The sequence below is a fragment of the Mustela erminea genome, chromosome 4 (assembly GCF_009829155.1).
Source record: "Mustela erminea isolate mMusErm1 chromosome 4, mMusErm1.Pri, whole genome shotgun sequence".
Lineage (NCBI taxonomy): Eukaryota > Metazoa > Chordata > Mammalia > Carnivora > Mustelidae > Mustela > Mustela erminea.
In genome coordinates this window covers 71,303,488-71,324,357 of record NC_045617.1, presented here as the reverse complement: position 1 = coordinate 71,324,357, position 20,870 = coordinate 71,303,488, and positions in this window count along the sequence as shown.

Below are 20,870 nucleotides of genomic sequence, written 5' to 3'. Positions count from 1 at the left end.
ACAGTGAACTGTGGTCTCCCTTCTCCAAACTCATTTTTTGAAGTTCTAGCCCACAGTACCTGAAAATGTGACTGTATTTGCAGGTGGGGCTTGAAAGGGGTCATTAAGGTACAATGAAGTCATGTGGGTGGGCCCTGCTCCAACATGACAGATGTCCTTATAAGAAGGGAAGAGACATGGGGTGCCTGGGTGGCTCAGTGGGTTAAAGCCTCTGCCTTTGGCTCAGGTCATGATCTCAGGGTCCGGGGATCAAGCCCTGCGTCAAGCTCTCTGCTCTGCAGGGAGCCTGCTTCCTCCCCTCTCTCTCTCTCTGCCTGCCTCTCTGCCTACTTGTGACCTCTCTCTCTCTCTCCTTCTCTGTGTCAAATAAATAAAATCTTTAAAAAAAAAAAAGAAGAAGATGAAGAAGGGAAGAGACACAGGGAAAAGACCATGTGAAAACACAGAGAGAAGATGGCCCTCTAAGCCCAGAATAGAGGCCTCTAGAAGAAACCAACCCTGCCAACATCTTGAACTCAGATATCTAGCCTCTAGAATTATGAGAAAATAAATGTCCATTATTGAAGCTCCCTATTTTGTGGTACTTCCCTATGGCAGTCCCAGCAAACTAACACAGAGCTTTTCTGCATACATACATACATACATACATACAGCATCAGAATATTCTGTTTCCTTCAGAATGACCTGTACATCAGAGAAACCAATTATTTTGAAGAGTGACCATTATCACTTACGTAAATGAAAAGAAAAAAAATTGAGACTAAAAAAAAAATAAAAGTCACAACATACTTAAACAGAAGAAGTTGTTGTTATATGTGCCTAGGGATATTAAGAATAGCTACATAGTAATTATAAATCAAAGAAATAATGTTCTTCTCAATAATACCACTTATTGAACTTTTCAGCAGAATGGATTCTCTGGAGAGCTTTTCTGGTTTGTATATTCAAGTTTATAGAGAGCTACTAATTTACCCTTGGACAAATCAAAGCCCTGCTTTATTTCGGAAAGTTGTCTCTCTGGAGTTCAGCCCCCTGCAGGGACATAGCTAATAATATAAAAGGTGGTAGAAGTGGAGGTGGTGAGAAGTAATTAGATTCTGATATATTTTGAAGATGGATTAGTGTTTCCTGCAGGATTGTCTATGGAGTATGAGAAAATAAGGTATGGATAAGTTCTGATCATCTAAAAGAATAAAGTAGCCATTATTCAGAGATGGGGGTTGTAGTTGAAGTGGACTTTTTACAGAAAGGAAGATGAGGTGATCAGTTTTAGATATATTAATTTTAAACTATCCACTAGGTGTCTTAAGGACATTGTACCATAGGCAGTTGGATGAGTCTGGAGTTCAGAAAACAGGTCTGAGTTCTAGATAGAACATGAGAGTCATCAGAATATTGATGTTATTTGTAGCCACATGACTGAATGAGATCACCAAGGGAGTGAATATAGACAGAGGACTATGGACACGCCAAAATTATGTGTATTAAGAGTATGGGTATCATAAAAATTACTCAGAACTTAAAAATAGGAAAAAGAAAGTATTGTTCTTTCAGTGCATTACTGGGCTTGACTTTCTATTGACTGGACTATTTTACAACTCTGTCTGGTTAAAGGTATCCTATAGGTTTTTGTCTCAAAGAAATGTAAATAAATTGTCTGGTTGAAGGTAACAATTTTTTTCTAACTGAATAATCTCTCCACGGAAATCTAACTGAATAATCTTATGCTAATATCCCTGTGTGTGTGTGTGTGTGTGTGTGTGTGTGTGTGTGTGTGTGTATAAATTTTCAAATGTGCTTTAGACGTGTTTATCATCTTATTTCTTCCCTCATTGAGTTAAATAAAATCTTTGACATGTGTTCACATTATATTTGCCTGATAGTAATAAATATTTAACCTTTTGAAAATTTTACTTCAGCAGGGCAGAAGGGGAGGAGGAGGAACCAGCTGAATATGTCCTGCTTAAATCAAAACCAAAAATCAAGTCACACAATTTGTTCACTTGAAAGTGAATTTTCTCAATTCCCTAACCCTATGTTTTCATTGCTACATTTCTTGGGAAGTAATTACTTTATAAACTTAAATAATATTAAGAGAGGAAAAAAAAGCTTAGGAAAAGAAATACAGGGGTACCTACATGGCTTAGCTGGTTAAGCATCTGCCTTCAGCTCTGATCTCAGGGTCCAGGGATCGAGCCCTACCTCGGGCTCCCTGCTTCTGCTTCTCCCCTTGCATTTCCTCTGGCTCTCTGGCTCTTTGGCTGTCTGGTGCTCCCGCTCGCTTGCTCTCTCTCTCTCTCTCTCTCTGTGTCAAATAAATAAATAAAATCTTAAAAAAAAAAAAAAAACAGTTAACATCTTCTTATTTCACTTTTTATTGATAATTTCTCTCTCCTGCTAGTTCAGCCTCTGATTTTTACACACACACACACACACACACACATCCAGTCTTACCTATTTAATAATGTTGGAGCCAGGAACAGATTCTTTGTGGCCAGATACACTATTGACTTTAAAATTCCTTTATAGAGGCTCTCTGCTCAGCAGCAAGCCTGCTTCCTCCCTCTCTCTCTGCCTGCCTCTCTACCTCCTTGTGATCTCTCTCTGTCAAATAAATAAAAAATATCTTAAAAAAAAATAAAATTCTTTTCTAGAAGTATGGCCTAAACTTTTGATTCTCAAACTCTTGTATATAACACCTAATCATAAAAACATGCATATAATCTTTTAATCATTTTGTTACTTTTGAACTACATAAGATAAATCAAACACTTAAATTAGATCAGTACATTAAAATCCCTTTAGACAATTATACAATATTTTCTAATAAAGCCGGTTATCTTACCTATAATAGAAATCAAACTGACCGGTAAAAATCACAAAAGAAGTATTGGAATAGACTGACTGAATTTGAAGAGTATGTTTTGAATTAACTGACTTAAGCTATGCACCAACCCCAGAATTCATCAAAGGTACTCTAATACGCACTTTAGAGAAATGGGCAAATCAGCTCTAAAACTAAAATATCAGGGAGGCCTGGGTGCCTCAGTTGGTTGAGTGCCCAAATCTAGTTTTCAGCTCATGTCATGATCTCAGGTCCTGGCATCGAGACCTATGTTGGGTTCTTTGCTCAGTGGGGCATCTGCTTGAGATTCTCTCCCTCTCCCTCTGCCTCTGCCCGTTCACCACTCTCATGCTAACAAGCAGGGGGAACAGGAAAGGGAGAAGCAGACTCTGTGCTAAGCAGAGAGCCCAATGTGGAACTCAATCCCAGGACCACAGGATCATGACCTGAGCTGTAAGCAGATGCTTGACCGACTGAATCACCCAGGTACCCCCCCAAATAAATAAAACTTTTTTTAAAAAACTAAAATAGGGCACCTGGGTGGCTCAGAGGGTTAAGGCCTCTGCTTTCGGCTCAGGTCATGATACCAGGGTCCTGGGATCGAGCCCCAGGTCAGGCTCTCTGCTCGGCAGGGAGCCGGCTTCCTCCTCTCTCTCTGCCTGCCTCTCTGCCTGCTTGTGATCTCTCTCTGTCCAATAAATAAATAAAATCTATAAAAAACCAAAAAACAAAAAACTGAAATATCAACATTAAAGACTGCTGACTGTAGATGGAGTAAGACATGCCACATATACAAAACAGGATGAATAAGAAAAACACATAATATCAAGTATGAGCCCCAAATCAAAACTGACCAAACGATGCTACAAATTTCAGATGACAGTATTTCATTGAGATGTATTCTGCATTAAAAACTCTATAGAGTATTTTCAGGGTTAAAACTGTCAGGATTTATTTAATTAAATAAATGATGGTCATGAGTCTTCTAAGAGGTATCAAATAAACCCAGCAGCCTTTCTATATAAACAGATGGAGATGGCAGAAGAGAAGGAGAGAAAAGAGAAGGACTGAGACTTCTCTCATTTTGAAGGCAATGCCCACTTTAAAAATATAGTAAAAGTAAATTTATTGGTAAATTCCTTTTGTTGGATCGTAATATACAGAATTCATATTAATATTTTGATTAAAATTTCAGCAGCGTTATGGCATCAGTGGATCAAATGGATCAAAACCATATGCTCTAATGTTTGCAGTTTTTATATTTTTGTAGTATAAAACATCAATTGGTTCATTTTAACATTTTTCATTATTTATTTCTCAATTACAATTAAAAAAAGTTTTCCACTACTACATGCAGTCACTTCTTAAAAGTTGAAAAATATTATTACTGCACATAATTTAGTGCCGGTAAGTAAATAGTGAACTAGACAAAATTTAACAATTTATTTTTTCTTACAAATTGGTTTCTAATTTATTAGAGATAATTATGATATACCATATATAATTTTTTATCAGATGATATAAATTAAGAATCTGATGAGGAAAATTTGCACAAATTAATTTCATTACAGTCACAACATCAAGGTGCCCAGCATCTCATAATGGGTAGTAAATCTACTGAATAACTGAAAACTTAAAGTAGGTATTATCAGAAACAATAATGTGAGGATAAGGGGCACCTGGGTGGCTCAGTGGGTTAAGCTGCTGCCTTCGGCTCAGGTCATGATCTCAGGGTCCTGGGACCGAGTCCTGCATCAAGCTTTCTGCTCAGCAGGGAGCCTGCTTCCCTCTCTCTCTCTCTCTGCCTGCCTCTCTGTCTACTTGTGATCTCTCTCTGTAAAATAAATAAATAAAATCTTTTAAAAAAAATAATGTGAGGATAAAAGAAAGGGGATTAATACGGAATTTGTTTCAGGGAGATTAAAATAACAAATTTATTAAAAATTATGTAATAATCTGGGGCGCCTGGGTGGCTCAGTGGGTTAAAGCCTCTGCCTTCGGCTCAGGTCATGATCCCAGGGTGCTGGGATCAAGGCCCGCATCGCACTCTCTGCTCAGCAGGGAGCCTGCTTCCTCCTCTCTCTGCCTGCCTCTCTGCCTACTTGTGATCTCTTTCTGTTAAATAAATAAATAAAATCTTAAAAAAAAATTATGTAATAATCTAAATAATATTGGTTTAAACCAATGTAATGTATATAATTACACTGAATTCCTAAACCATGCCAGAATATTATATTTAAAAGTATAAGATAATAAATAGCTTCACAAATGTGATTATTCTGACTCTAGTAGGTACCAATGGGTTCAAGTGTGTCCAGAAGCTCATCTCTGAAAAGGTACGGTAATGATAAAGAAGAGTCATAGGAGAACAAAGCTCTTGAAGAAATATCTGAACAAAAATACAACAGGAACCAGAGATATCAGGATCCAGATATTAAAATCAAAGGAGCCTCTTTAAATTAAACATTGTCAAAATCCCTTTTCCTTAGAAGACTATGGAGAATAGACACCTATAAAATAAAAAGACAAAGAACTATTTGTTTAAATCAACCTTTCAACTGAGAATAAATTATTCCCATGCTCATGGATTGGAAGAAGTAATATTGTTAAAATGTCTGTTCTAGCCAAAGCAAATTACAGATTTAAAGCAAACCCTATGAAGTTATCAATAGCATTTTTCATAGAAATAGAACAAACAGTCCTAAAATTTACTGTATGGAATCACAAAAAAAGCCCAAATAGCCAAAGTTATCTTGAGAAAGAACAAAGCTGGAAGCTCTCAGATTTCAAGATACACTATAAAGCTATAGTATTCAAAACAGCGTGGTACCAACACAAAAATAGATGAATGGAATAGAACAGAAAACCCAGAAATAAACCCACTCTTACATGGTCAATTAATCTATGACAAAGAAGGTAAGAATATACAATGGGGATAAGACAATTTCTTAATAAGTGGTGCTGGGAAAACTGGATGGCTACATGCAAAAGAATGAAACTGGACAGCTTACACAATACAAAAATAAAAGTGAGTCCTGAGATCATAAAAGTCCTAGAAGAAAACATAGGCAGTAATTTCTTTGACACCAGGAACAATTTTCTAGTTGTTTCCTCAGGCAAGGGAAATAAAAGAAAAAACTACTGGGACTACACCAAAATAAAAGCTTTTGCACATCAAGGAAAAAAAAAAGTCAACCTACTGAATCAGAGAAAATATTTGCAAATGACATATCAGCAAAGGGTTACTATCCTAGATATATTAAGAACTTCTACAACTTGACACCAAATAAAAACCCAAATAACCCAATTAAAAAATGGTCAGAGGACCTGAATAGACACTCTTCCAAAAAGGCCATACAAATGGCCAACAGACGAATGGGAACATTCTCAGCACCACTAATCACCAGGGAAATACAAATTAAAATCATAGTGAGATATCACATTATACCCATCAGAATAGCTATAATCAAAAAGACAAGTTGGGACGCCTGGGTGGCTCAGTTGGTTGGACGACTGCCTTCGGCTCAGGTCATGATCCTGGAGTCCCGGGATCGAGTCCCGCATCAGACTCCCAGCTCCATGGGCGTCTGCTTCTCTCTGACCTTCTCCTCGTTCATGCTCTCTCTCACTGTCTCTCTCTCAAGTAAATAAATAAAATCTTTTAAAAAAAAAAAAGACAAGAAATAACAAATATTGGTGAGAATGTGGAGAAAAAGGAACCCTTGTGTGCTATTGGTGGGAATGTAAATTTGTACAGCCACTATGGAAATTAGTATGGAGGTTCCTTAAGAAATTAAAAATAGGGGCACCTGGGTGGCTCAGTGGGTTAAAGCCTCTGCCTTCGGCTCAGGTCATGATCTCAGGGTCCTGGGATCAAGGCCCGCATCGGGCTCTCTGCTCAGCAGGGAGCCTGCTTCCTCCTCTCTCTGCCTGCCTCTCTGCCTACTTGTGATCTCTGTCCATCAAATAAATAAATAAAAATCTTTAAAAAAAAAGAAATTAAAAATAGAACTATCACATGATCCAGTAATTCCACTACTGGGTATTTACCCAAAGAAAAAAGAAAGAACTAATTAGAAAAGATATATGTACTTCTATGTTCACTGCAACATTTTTTATAATAACCAAGATACCGAAACAGACCAACCGGCCATTGATAGAAGAATGGATAAAGAAGTTATGGCATATATATATATATGCCATATACAATGGGATATTACTCAGCCATTAAAAAGAATGAGATCTTGCCATCTATGACAATATGGATGGACCTAAAGGGTATTATGTTAACTGAAATAAATACAAAGCAGAAACAGATCCAAATACAGAGAACAAACTGCTGGTTGTCAGGGGGTGGAGGGGTGGGAAGAGAGTGGGAGATGCAGGTTTCCAGTTATAGAATGATTAAGTCATAGGGATAAAAGACACAGCAGAGAGAATATAGTCAATGGTATTGTAAGTGCATTGTATGGTGACAGATGATGGTAGCTACAGTTGTGGTGAGCGTTAACACAGAGTTGTCCATTCACTATGTTGTGCACCTGAAACTAATGTAACGTTATGTCTTAACTATACTTTTATAAAAAAAGAAATGTTAGGGGCACCTGGCTGGCTCAGTCAATTAAGTATCTGTCTTCAGCTCAGATCATGATCCTGGGGTCCTGATATCAAACCCCGCATCGGGCTCCTTGCTCAGCGGGGAGTCTGCTTCTCCCTCTCCCTCTGTTGCCTCCCCTGCATGCACTTTCTCTCTCCAACAAATAAATAAAAATCTGAAAAAAAAAACCTTTTTAAAATAAATAAGAAAAATTTTTAAAAAGGGTAAGTTATTTCTTAGCATCCATTTCACACACTGAGACAAACTAATGAAAGTTTATGCAACAACTGTAAAAACTCATACATAACAAAATATTGGGGAAAATAATATTCTATTTAGTGAAGGTTTTTAAAGTCATTCCAAAGGTAAAAGGAAAGTACATTTATTGAACTTATGGAGCTGAAAAAGACATGTATTCCAGATTTATTCCCCTTGATTCTGAAAAGAAGTCCCTACATTTTGGGGGGGCCTATCCCTTCCACTACCTCTGCATCAGAAACGGGTGCCAACAATTCAATCAGGAAATCCTGTCACATCCTCTGACCTACAGTGACTGGCATACTAAGGGATCCAATTAGACCCAGTGAGTTTTCTGTGAGGCTTCTGTGAAAAGATAAATCCCTCTTCCAAGTTAATGCATAGTGTGCATAAGGATGTGACAGCTGGGATGGTTGCGTCCAATTTGCTACTAAGTGGAGAGCACCCACATCTGCCAAGGGACGTCATGATGGAACCCAAGGATGAAGCTGGTATTGCAAAAGGCAGAGTAGATGGGGTGCCTGGGTGGCTCTGTGGGTTAAAGCCTCTGTCTTCGGCTCAGGTCATGATCCCAGAGTTCTGGGATCGAGCCCCACATCAGGCTCTCTGCTCAGCAGGGAGCCTGCATCCTCCCTTTTCTCTCTCTGCCTGCTTCTCTGCCTACTTGTGATCTCTCTCTGTCAAATAAATAAAATCTTTAAAAAAAAAAAAAAGGCAGAGTAGAGAAATCATGTCTTCGGTGAGTTAACGTCAGCTGAAGACTGTCACAACTCTGGCCTATTCAGTTACGTACACTAGGATAATTTTTATTATTATTATTGTTAAAGCCAATATTAGAGTTTTTCTCTCACTTGGAACATTCAAGTCTTACTGATAGGCATGCTAACTATATGCTACCCTATATACACATTCTCCAAGTTAATCCTCTCAACAGCTTTTCGGGCATCACTGTTATCATCCCCATTTTAGATATGAAATAACAGAGGCTTTAAACAATTAAGGGACTTGTCCAAAGTCACCCAGGCAGGAAGTCTGGAACCATGAATTTTAAACTGAAAACATTCACATAAGGCTCAATACTTTCTGAAAGGAAAGTCTAAGATTATTATTTTTCTTACTTATATTATTATTTATTATTATATTTATTCTATTATTTATTATTATTCATTATTACTTATATTATTCTAACTTATATTATTTTTAATAAGTGGAATTTGAAGATTAAGTTTAAGAAGTAGTTATTGTGAGCCCAGTGCTGTTCTCTTTGAGAGGAGAGGTAAAGCTATCATTCCTGAATTTCTTCCCACAAATATTTTAAAATCCTAGAATACATAGTCACTATTGAGATGAGAAACATATATCTTTTCCAACTTTCTCAAGTATATTAAGACTGTTGAGCCAGCCAAATCAGAACAAGGGTATTTATTACCACAATATCAGGGTTTTTCATGGAACGTAAGGAAAGAACAAAAGCCTGACCTCATAAGGACGTGTGATCAAGGACAGAAAACCATCGGGTTCTACCCCAGCTCTTTCACCTCTGTCTGTTTCCCATCATGTTGCTGCTCCAGTCTCCTCTCTCCAGATGGAATCCCCTGTTAGGACGGCATGTAAATAGACAACTTCCAATTACAAAGTCATTTTCAAGGAACCCACAGAGAAGGACTAGCTGTTCTCCATCCAAATGTTAAATTCCTAAAAAGAAAGTATGATGGGCTGGTCAGGAATAAAGTGTTGACCTCTTGTGATCAAATCAATATGACTATGGAAAGGATTGGTTAGTACAAACATATCTGTGTAGTAACAATACTCCTTAGTGGTCCAGAGGTAGGAGCAATTATGGAGCATAGGATTACACCAGAAACCCCAAAATCTATTCCACTATAGCACAGAAGCAAGACAAAACCAGAAAAAGTCAGTGCTAAATTTGGGGTACACAGAAGTTCAGGAGAGAAGGGACCTTGTGGGGTTATCAAGAGAGACTTTGAGTCCCTGGCAGGACTTTAAGATTCTAATTCTCATCCCATTTCCGATGATCAACTATGATTCCACACCCAGTTTCAGTGTGTAAGGATTTTTTCTACATCAGCTAATAATTCTCAGAGACCATCTGGCTCTCCTATGATTTTATGCAATTTTGACTTTGTCTACCTGGAGATAGCATCAGATCCCACAGGCTAAGGACTCAGTCCTTAGACAACAAACTGTCCCTCCAACTTTAGGTGCCAATCATAAGTACAGGATGTCACCTGTGCTTCTGACCAACTGGCTATAGATCAGAGGTTCCAATGACCCTCTCCTTAGGTTTGGTTAACATGCTTGAGTCACTCAGAGAACTTAGGAATATTTTGCTTACTAGATTACTTTTTTATTATGAGAAGATGTTACTCAAGAATATCCAGATGGAAGAGATACATGGGACAAGGTATGGGGTAAGGTTGTGGATGTTTTACGTCTTCTCTAAGTGGGCCACTCTCCACCAATCTCCAAGTAATTGCCAACCTGGAAGCTCTCTGAACATGACATTACATAGGCACATATGATTAATCATCAGTCATCCCTGACTGATTCACCATCCAGCCCCTCACTCCTTTCTGGAAGTCCAGGGGTGGGGATGGGTGGAGTTGGGGGACTGAAACTTCCAATCTTCTAAGCACAAGCTTTGCTTTGGTCTCTTGGCAAGCAACCCCTCATTAGGTTACCTAAATGCTTTGAAAAGTCACCTAATTAACATAATAAAGGATACCTTTCCTGTACTTATCACTTGGGAAATTCCAATGGTTTCAGAAGTTCGGTGCCAGAAATCAGAGGAACACCAAATGTATATTTCTTCTTATAAATCACAATATCACAGATCTGAACTTGGCCATGAGGGATTTGGGATGGAGAAGGAAAAGTAATACTAATAGGGAAACCCGAAACCTCTATCACATTTTAATAAACTATTTATCAACAGAAGCTACATTGAAAAGAAATAAATTGTCATGTTGAAACTAGAGATTCTCTGATATTCCCAAAGATATTTTTAAGAATTATGTGATGTTTCTTAGAATCTTTCCAGAAGGACAGCTGATAAATGAATTTCTAAACTAGGTACTGGTTTTGAAATGAAAGTCTTATCACTGCAACTAAAAAATACTTAGTCATTGATTAAATGATAATGAGTTTTTTAAATCCTTCTTCTTTCTTCCCCTGCTTCTAAACAACCTCATCTGCTTGATAAATCAATCTAAATTGCTCCATAATTTAAAGGCCTAGTGTCTACTCAAAACGTTTGGTTTCTGTGTTTATTGTAGCCCACATAGTGCAAATATGAAAAAAAATCTAATTTTCTTAATGGAAGGGCTATAATTGACTCACCTAATGTATTTCTGAAAGATTAATAAAGGTACTTTTCCTCATGGCAATAACCACAGACATTAAATAAAAATGTTTCTCAAGAGCGAATAGTAATCCCAGTGACCTCTTTCTCATTATCTGCAAGCCCTTTATAAACTCACACAAGACACTGGATTCACAGTCATCTCTATTGAACTAAACTAGATTGTTTTCCCTCTCAAATGAAATAAAAGTTGTAAAACTTATATAATGACTTTTATTTATTCTCTCTAAACCCAATATCTCAGAAGTGAGAATTTTCAAATTCTAAAGTGAGATACTAATATTCATAGCATATTAAGTTATAAAATACCTTTTATTTTTAACTGTCTTTTCCCATTTTCTCTGCCTTACTATGCTCACTCCCCTCAAAAAAAAAAAAAGAATCAAAGCTTAATAAATGTCAGATTAAGATCAATAGACACGGCTACTAAAAATAAGAAAAAGAAACAAATGAACAACAACAAAATGGACAAAAAGCAGACTCATAAAGGACAAACTAATGGTTACCAGTTGGGAGATTGGGGGAATGGGTAAAATAGGTGAAGAGCACACTTTAAGTGATGAGCACTCAGTAATGTAAAAAACTGTCGAATCACTATGTTATACGTCTGAAACTAATGTATGTTGTATGTTAATTAGACTGGAACTAAATAAAAGAAAAGTTTATTATTATTCCTCTTTCATCTAACACCGAATACTGCATCTTATATATAATACATTGGCTAGGTGCTGGAGACATGCGGAACAAGACAAGGGGAGTCCTTTATCTCTTCCATTCTTGTGGGAGAGAGAGGTAAGTAGGGCAGTAAAATAAATAAATAAACAAACCTTGCAATAAGTGCTGAAAAGGAAACAAGAAACTAAACCAGAGAGAAACAATGGGAAGCAACTTTAGAATAAGTATTCAGGGAAGGCTCTTTTGAGCAGGTGATCCTTATGCTAATATTTAAAAATGTGAAGAGAGAATTATGTAAACTGCATATGCAAATGTGTGAGGAGGCAGAGCATTATGTTGGAAGGCAGTCCAAGCAGAAGGACTAGAAAGTGCAAAGATCCTGAGGTAGGTCAGATATCTTCTAGGGCTGGGAAGCAAATCAGTATGGTGAGAAGATAGCAAGCCAGTAGAATGATAGCATGAACTGAGTTCTGACAGTGACAGAGCCACATCAAGCAGGGTGTTATAGGCCACAGTTATGAATTTGGATACTGGTTTAGGAATGATGCAAAGTCACTGAGGATGTTAAACATAGGGTCTGATTCTATTTCCGCTGCTGCTCTCTGGAGATACGATTAGAGGGGCCCTGGAGTAGACAAAAGAGGATCTTGCAGTAATTCTGACAAAAAGGCAATGGTGGTTTGAAGTAAAGTTTGTTTATAGAAACAGAGAAGAGGATATATTCCAGAAAGTTCTGAAGAAGCAGTTGGTCTTACAGATAGACTGGGTACATGGAAGGTGTCTGAGGGAGTAGGGAGGGAGGGAGTATCTAAAGACAGCTTTTAGGTTTCTGATTTGAATGACCATGTAGACAACCATGATGTCATTTCCTAGAATAAGGAAGACTAGGGAGGGTAACAATTAGATTGCTGTTGGCTAAAGAAAAGCCAGTAATTTGCTTTAAATCTTATGAAAATGTGTTATCTGATATAACCAAGAAGTAAGTGGGGCAGGATCCAGGTGCTGTCCGTTAGAGCTCCAAGTTTACTTCTCTGTGGTCCTCTTAGCTCTCTCCTGTTCCTTACATAGGATCTATCCTCAGCCACAAAATCTGTAGCAGTTTTAGGCATCAGCATTTAGAGAGATGGGAGTGGCCATCTCAATCATTGTCTCCTTCCTAGCAGTGAAGAAAGATTTTTCTGGGAGTCTTACATTAGTCCCTTCGCAGGTGTTATCTGCAGAATATGACCACCTGAACCCAGCTGTATGCAAGGAGAAAGTGATCTCCGTATCGTTTTGTATTGATCAGGATATTTCCCTGAGACTGAGGACAGAATCCTGTCTCCAAATTAAGTGAGGAAGGTGCAAATAATAAAATAAAATCAGAACCTAGTAATTTACCTAAATGTGTTGCAAATGTATGTTCACTCAAAACCTATATAAGAATGTTTATACCAGCTTTATTCATAATTGTCAAAAATTAGAAGTAATCAAGGTATCTTTTGATGAACCAAAAAACCGTGGCATAGCCATATAATGAAATACTATTTGTCAAGGAAGGAAATGGGATCTCAAGCTATGGAAAGACAGGAAGGAATGTAAATGGTTAACATTTCTTAGTGAAAGAAGCCAGTCTGAGTATGGGATCCTAACTATGTGACATTCTGGAAAAGGTAAAACTATATAGACATTAAATAGATCGGTGGTTCTATTTTTAGCTTTTTTGAGGAACCTCCATATTGTCTTCCATAGTGGCTGTACCAGTCTGCATTCCCACCAACAGTGCAAGAGCCTTCCCTTTTCCCCACACCCTTGTCAACACCTGTTGCTTCTTGTGTTGTTGATTTCTGCCATTCTGTCAGGTATGTGGTGATATGTCATAGTAGTTTTGATTCGTATTTCCCTGATGATCAGTGATGTTGAGCATCTTCTCACGTGTCTGTTGGCTATCAGTATGCCTTCTTTGGAAAAATGTCTATTTGTGTCTTCTGCCCATTTTTTAATTGGATTATTTTTTGTTCAGGTGTTGAGTTTTGTAAACTTTTTATTTATTTTGGATACTAACTCTTTATTGGATACGTCATTTACAAATATCTTTTCCCATTCTGTAGACTGCCTTTTAGTTTTATTGATTGTTTCCTTCACTACACAGAAACTTTTTATTTTGATGAAGTCTCAATAGTTTATTTTTGCTTTTGTTTCCCTTGCCAGATGAGACCTATCTAAAGATTGCTATGGCCAATTTCAACAAGATTACTACCTGGGTTCTATTTTAGTATTTTTATGGTTTAAGGTCTCCCATTTAAGCCTTTAATCCATTTTGAATTTATTTTTGTGTATGGTGTAATAAAGTGGTCCAGTTTTGTGGAGTTTTTTTGTTTGTTTTTTGTTTTTTATTTATTTATTTATTTTGCCTGTTGCTGTCCAGTTTTCCCAACACCATTTATCAAAGAGACTGTCTTTTCCCCACTGGATATACTTTCTTGCTTTGTCAAAGCAACACACACACACACACACACACACAGGAATAAAATAGAATGAAATCTTGTCGTTTGTAATGACATGGATGGAGCTAAATGAAATAAGTTAGTCAGGGAAAGACAGACACCATATGATTTCACTCATATGTGGAATTTAAGAAACAAAGCAAAGGAGCAAAGGGAAAAAAGAGAGAGAAAAAGAGAGAGGCAAACCAAGAAACACACTCTTAACTATAGAGAACAAACTAGTGGTTACCAGAGGGGAGGTGGGGAAGGATGGGTTAAATAGGTGCTGGGGATTAAGGGACAAAACAAGCTGTGATGAGCATTGGGTGTTGTATGGAAGTGTCAAAGCACTATGTCATTCACCTGAAATGAATATTACACTGTATATTAACTAAAGAATTTAAATAAAAACTTAAAAAAAAAAAAAAAAACAGAAAAACCTCAGTGGTTTCCAGGGAGTCAGGGAGGGAGAGATGAATAGGTGGCATGCTAGGGATTTTTAGTGCAGTAAATCTATCATTTGATACCATAATGGTGGATACATGACAGTATCCATTGGCTAAAGCCAACCATGTACTGCACAAATGCAAACAGTAATGTAAACTATGGACTTTCATTAATAATAACTTATCACTTTTGGTCCAATTATTATAAATGTACCACACAAGATCTTAATTGTAGGGAAATACTGTGGGTAAGTGGGGGGGTCAAAGGAGGACTGTATGGAAACTCTCTGTGCCTGCTTAGTCTTTCACAAAACATTAAATTACTTGAAAAATCATCTAGTGAAGTAAAATAAAATCGGAGTTTTGCCAGCAACACACATAAGATCAGCAGAGTTGCACAGGTGGCTAATAGTGTCTATAATGGAGGAGGGAAAGAACTCCTGTTCCCATACATATTGAATTTGAGATGGGAAGCATCACATGAATATGTTAAGTAGACAGTTGGATGTATGAATCTGACAATAAAAGGAGAGATCTGGGTGAGATATGATGAACCTGGGAGGCAAGGACTCAAGAATCCATGGAGATCAGCAAGATCTAAGGAAAGAGAGAGGGTTCCTATGACCAGGTTTAAAGAATCGACCACATTTAGAGGTTGGACATATAGGAGCTGATATCAACAAAGGAGAATGAGAAGGAACAGAAAACAAGATCCTCAGGAAGATGTGATATCAGAAGAGACAAGATAGGAGAGCGTTTCAAGATACAGGTAGTGTTGATGTGTTTTTCAAAGATAAACTGAGTAGACAACTTGGTGACCCTGACAAGTGTTGCTTCTGTAGACTGGTGGAGGAAGAACAGGTTTGAACAGTGAATTGAAACAAATTAAAGAGAGAATTCTAGTCAATTAATTTTTTCCTATTTTTCTGTAAAGAGATTATTCTGTGTTAGCCTCGTGTCTTGCATATAAATTTGTCCCACTCACCAAAGGAGTAAAATGAAATAAGAACATTAAATTATGTGAACATATATATGTTGACACAATTCTGATAAAAGATGCTGGCACACTGAACAAGCTTATACCACTCCATAAAAGGTACTGGTTCTCAGGGAGGTACAGCTCCAGTATCTGAGGTCAGTTGGAATTATTCAAATATAACCATATGTCAGAGTTATTTCAGAGTTTCTTTTAGAAGCGAAGGAAACATTATGGCTTGGTGAGATAGAAAAGAAACCTACCTAAAATTCTGAAGACCAGAGTTTGCTTTTCACCACTTAGATGTTTGATTTTAGGTAAATAATTTAAACTCTTTGAGCCTCATTTGCCTCATGCACAAATAATAATACCCCTCTTCTGTGCTCGACCCAAAGGTTTTGATTTTTTTTCACCCTTTACCTCTTCTTTTCTTATATGATATTGAACAAATACTTTTCCCTAGTGGTTCTTCAATTATACTTCTTATTTTTATTCTTTTTTTTTTTTTTAAGATTCTTCTTAAAAAAAATTTTTTTTTTTTTCTTTAAGAGAGAGAGAGAGAGAAAATTCCCATGTGAACAGGGTTGGGGAGGACCAGAGGGAGAAAAAGAGAGAATCTTAAGCAGGTTCCACACCTAGTGCAGAGCCCAATGCAGGGCTTGATCTCACAATCCTGATTAAAGTTAATTATTTAACCTGAAAGATATTCAGCCTCAAGTCTAAATTTGATTCATTAAAAAAAAAAGTCTAAATGAACTTAAAATGCCTCATCTTTATCTTTTCCATCTTTTTTTCTTTTCTTTTTTTTTTTTTTTTTTGAAGATTGTATTTATTTACTTGACAGAGAGTGAGCATGCACGAGCAGGAGGAATGGGAGCAGGAGAAACAGGCTCCCCACTGAGCAGGGAGCCAGACCCTGGCTATCCCCAGAATACCAGGACCCTGGGATCACGACCTGAGAGACGCTTAACCAACTGAGCCACCTAAGCACCCACATCTTTTCCATCTGTTTGTTTTTTTTTTTAATAGTGTGTCATTTCAAAAAACAAAACAAAACAAAATAGTGTGTCAGTTCTACTTTATTTCCAAACTCACCAAAATTGGGTTTGGGTTTTTTTTTTTTTTTTAAATTGTTGTTTCAGGTTTTTTAAAATCTTTTATTATTTTTTTTAATTTATTTTAGAGAGGAGAGAGCAAACACACATGCATATGAGTTGCGGGAGGGGCAGAAGGCATCCCAAGCAGAATCCACACTGAGTGCGAAGTTCAACTTGGGGCTGGATCCCCTGCCCCAGCAGATCAGGACCTGAGTTGAAACCAAGAGTCCCACTCTCAACCAACTGAAACACCCAGGCACCTGGGTTGGTTGTTTGTTTTGTTTTGTTTTGTAAATACCTCAGTTTTAAAACTTTTCTTTGCTTACCATTTCTTCCTGGATTCTACCTCTTCCTTGTGATTTCTTTGGTATTTCTTGTTGAGCAATATTATTTAAGTAGCTCATTCAGTGAGAGTCAACCTCTTTGTTTTTAAGTTTGCTTCCCTCTTAACATTGAATGCTAGAAGTCTAAGTTAACATTTTTTCCTCAGCACTTTGAAGATATACTTACACCATCCTCCTTTATCAATTGTCACTGATTCCAAGTCTACTTTTATTCTGATTGGAATTCTTAAAATTTTAAATTCTTATAAATTTTCTTTCTTTTTTCTCTGGTAGTTTTAAAAATTGTTTCGTTCTTTTTTTTTTTTTTTAATGATAATCTGTGGTTTCACTACACTGTATTTAGTGATGTTTTTGGTTTTCCTTGTGCTGTGCCTAACTCAAAGGACTGTTTAAGGTATTGGAAAACTTTCTTGCAATTTGGGGAAATTCTCTAACATGTATCTTTATTGCCTTTTTCTAAATTCTTCTATTCTCTCCATTTGAATTTTGCTTTTTAAACTATAATCTTTCATTTTATTTTCCATAGCTCAACCTGTCTTTCCTACTTCTATGGACATATCCAGGCTTTTGAGAACCTACAATTACAAAATCTGGGAGTTTTTTAAAGGATGGCTATAAGGGATGTCTGGGTGGCTCAGTGAGTTAAGCATCTGACTCTTGGTTTTGGCTCAGGCCATAATCTCAGAGTCATGGGCTAGAGGCCCACATTGGCTTTGTGCTCAGCAGGGAGTCTGCTCTAAGATTCTCTCCCTCTGTCCCCTCCCCTGCTTGCATTCTCTCTTTCAAAAAAATCAATAAATCTTTTAAAAAGTAATAAAGGAAGAATACAAAATATGAATAGAAAATCAGACATGAAATGAATTTTTTAATGAAAAGGTAAAACACAAATTACAAATTGTAACAAGTATATTGAAATAAATGCTATAAATAAAACATACTCTAAAAGTCTATAGTTTGTATATTAACTGATGGAGTACCTCCATAATACCTGTTTTCTCCTTCATTTTTGGATACATATTCTTCTATGACAATAATTATATCATATATTTTTTTAATTTTTAATTTTTTATAAACATATATTTTTATCCCCAGGGGTACAGGTCTGTGAATCACCAGGTTTACACACTTCACAGCACTCACCAAAGAACATACCCTCCCAAATGTCCATAATCCCACCCCCTTCTCCCAAACCCCCTCCCCCCAGCAACCCTCAGTTTGTTTTGTGAGATTAAGAGTCACTTATGGTTTGTCTCCCTCCCAATCCCATCTTGTTTCATTGGTTCTTCTCCTACACACTTAAGCCCCCATGTTGCATCACCACTTCCTCATATCAGGGAGATCATATGATAGTTGTCTTTCTCTGCTTGACTTATTTCACTAAGCATGATACGCTCTAGTTCCATCCATGTTGTCGCAAATGGCAAGATTTCATTTCTTTTGATGGCTGCATAGTATTCCATTGTGTATATATACCACATCTTCTTGATCCATTCATCTGTTGATGGACATCTAGGTTCTTTCCATAGTTTGGCTATTGTGGACATTGCTGCTATAAACATTCGGGTGCACGTGCCCCTTTGGATCACTACGTTTGTATCTTTAGGGTAAATACCCAATAGTGCAATTGCTGGGTCATAGGGCAGTTCTATTTTCAACATTTTGAGGAACCTCCATGCTGTTTTCCAGAGTGGCTGCACCAGCTTGCATTCCCACCAACAGTGTAGGAGGGTTCCCCTTTCTCCGCATCCTCGCCAGCATCTGTCATTTCCTGACTTGTTTATTTTAGCCATTCTGACTGGTGTGAGGTGATATATCATTGTGGTTTTGATTTGTATTTCCCTGATGCCCAGTGATATGGAGCACTTTTTCATGTGTCTGTTGGCCATCTGGATGTCTTCTTTGCAGAAATGTCTGTTCATGTACTCTGCCCATTTCTTGATTGGATTATTTGTTCTTTGGGTGTTGAGTTTGCTAAGTTCTTTATAGATTCTGGACACTAGTCCTTTATCTGATATGTCGTTTGCAAATATCTTCTCCCATTCTGTCAGTTGTCTTTTGATTTTGTTAACTGTTTCCTTTGCTGTGCAAAAGCTTTTGATCTTGATGAAATCCCAATAGTTCATTTTTGCCCTTGCTTCCCTTGCATTTGGCGTTGTTCCTAGGAAGATGTTGCTGCGGCTGAGGTCGAAGAGGTTGCTGCCTGTGTTCTCCTCAAGGATTTTGATGGATTCCTTTCGCACATTGAGGTCCTTCATCCATTTTGAGTCTATTTTTGTGTGTGGTGTAAGGAAATGGTCCAATTTCATTTTTCTGCATGTGGCTGTCCAATTTTCCCAGCACCATTTATTGAAGAGGCTGTCTTTTTTCCATTGGACATTCTTTCCTGCTTTGTCGAAGATTAGTTGACTGTAGAGTTGAGGGTCTATTTCTGGGCTCTCTATTCTGTTCCATTGATCTATGTGTCTGTTTTTGTGCCAGTACCATGCTGTCTTGATGATGACAGCTTTGTAATAGAGCTTGAAGTCCGGAATTGTAATGCCACCAACGTTGGCTTTCTTTTTCAATATCCCTTTGGCTATTCGAGGTCTTTTCTGGTTCCATATAAATTTTAGAATTATTTGTTCCATTTCTCTGAAAAAGATGGATGGTACTTTGATAGGAATTGCATTAAATGTGTAGATTGCTTTAGGTAGCATAGACATTTTCACAATATTTATTCTTCCAATCCAGGAGCATGGAACATTTTTCCATTTCTTGGTGTCTTCCTCAATTTCTTTCATGAGTACTTTATAGTTTTCTGAGTATAGATTCTGTGCCTCTTTGGTTAGGTTTATTCCTAGGTATCTTATGGTTTTGGGTGCAATTGTAAATGGGATTGACTCCTTAATTTCTCTTTCTTCTGTCTTGCTGTTGGTGTAGAGAAATGCAACTGATTTCTGTGCATTGATTTTATATCCTGACACTTTACTGAATTCCTGTATAAGTTCTAGCAGTTTTGGAGTGGAGTCTTTTGGGTTTTCCACATATAGTATCATATCATCTGCGAAGACTGATAATTTGACTTCTTCATTGCCGATTTGGATGCCTTTAATTTCCTTTTGTTGTCTGATTGCTGAGGCTAGGACCTCTAGTACTATGTTGAATAGCAGTGGTGATAATGGACATCCCTGCTGTGTTCCTGACCTTAGTGGAAAAGCTTTCAGTTTTTCTCCATTGAGAATGATATTTGCAGTGGGTTTTTCATAGATGGCTTTGATGATATTGAGGTATGTGTCCTCTATCCCTACACTTTGAAGAGTTTTGATGAGGAAGGGATGCTGTACTTTGTCAAATGCTTTTTCAGCATCTATTGAGAGTATCATATGGTTCTTGTTCTTTCTTTGATTGATGTGTTGTATCACATTGACTGATTTGCGGATGTTGAACCAACCTTGCAGCCCTGGAATAAATCCCACTTGGTCGTGGTGAATAATCCTTTTAATGTACTGTTGAATCCTATTGGCTAGTATTTTGTTGAGTATTTTCGCATCTGTGTTCATCAAGGATATTGGTCTATAGCTCTCTTTTTTGATGGGATCCTTGTCTGGTTTTGGGATCAAGGTGATGCTGGCCTCATAAAATGAGTTTGGAAGTTTTCCTTCCATTTCTATTTTTTGGAACAGTTTCAGGAGAATAGGAATTACTTCTTCTTTAAATGTTTGGCAGAATTCCCCCGGGAAGCCATCTGGCCCTGGGCTTTTGTTTGTTTGGAGATTTTTAATGACTGTTTCAATCTCCTTACTGGT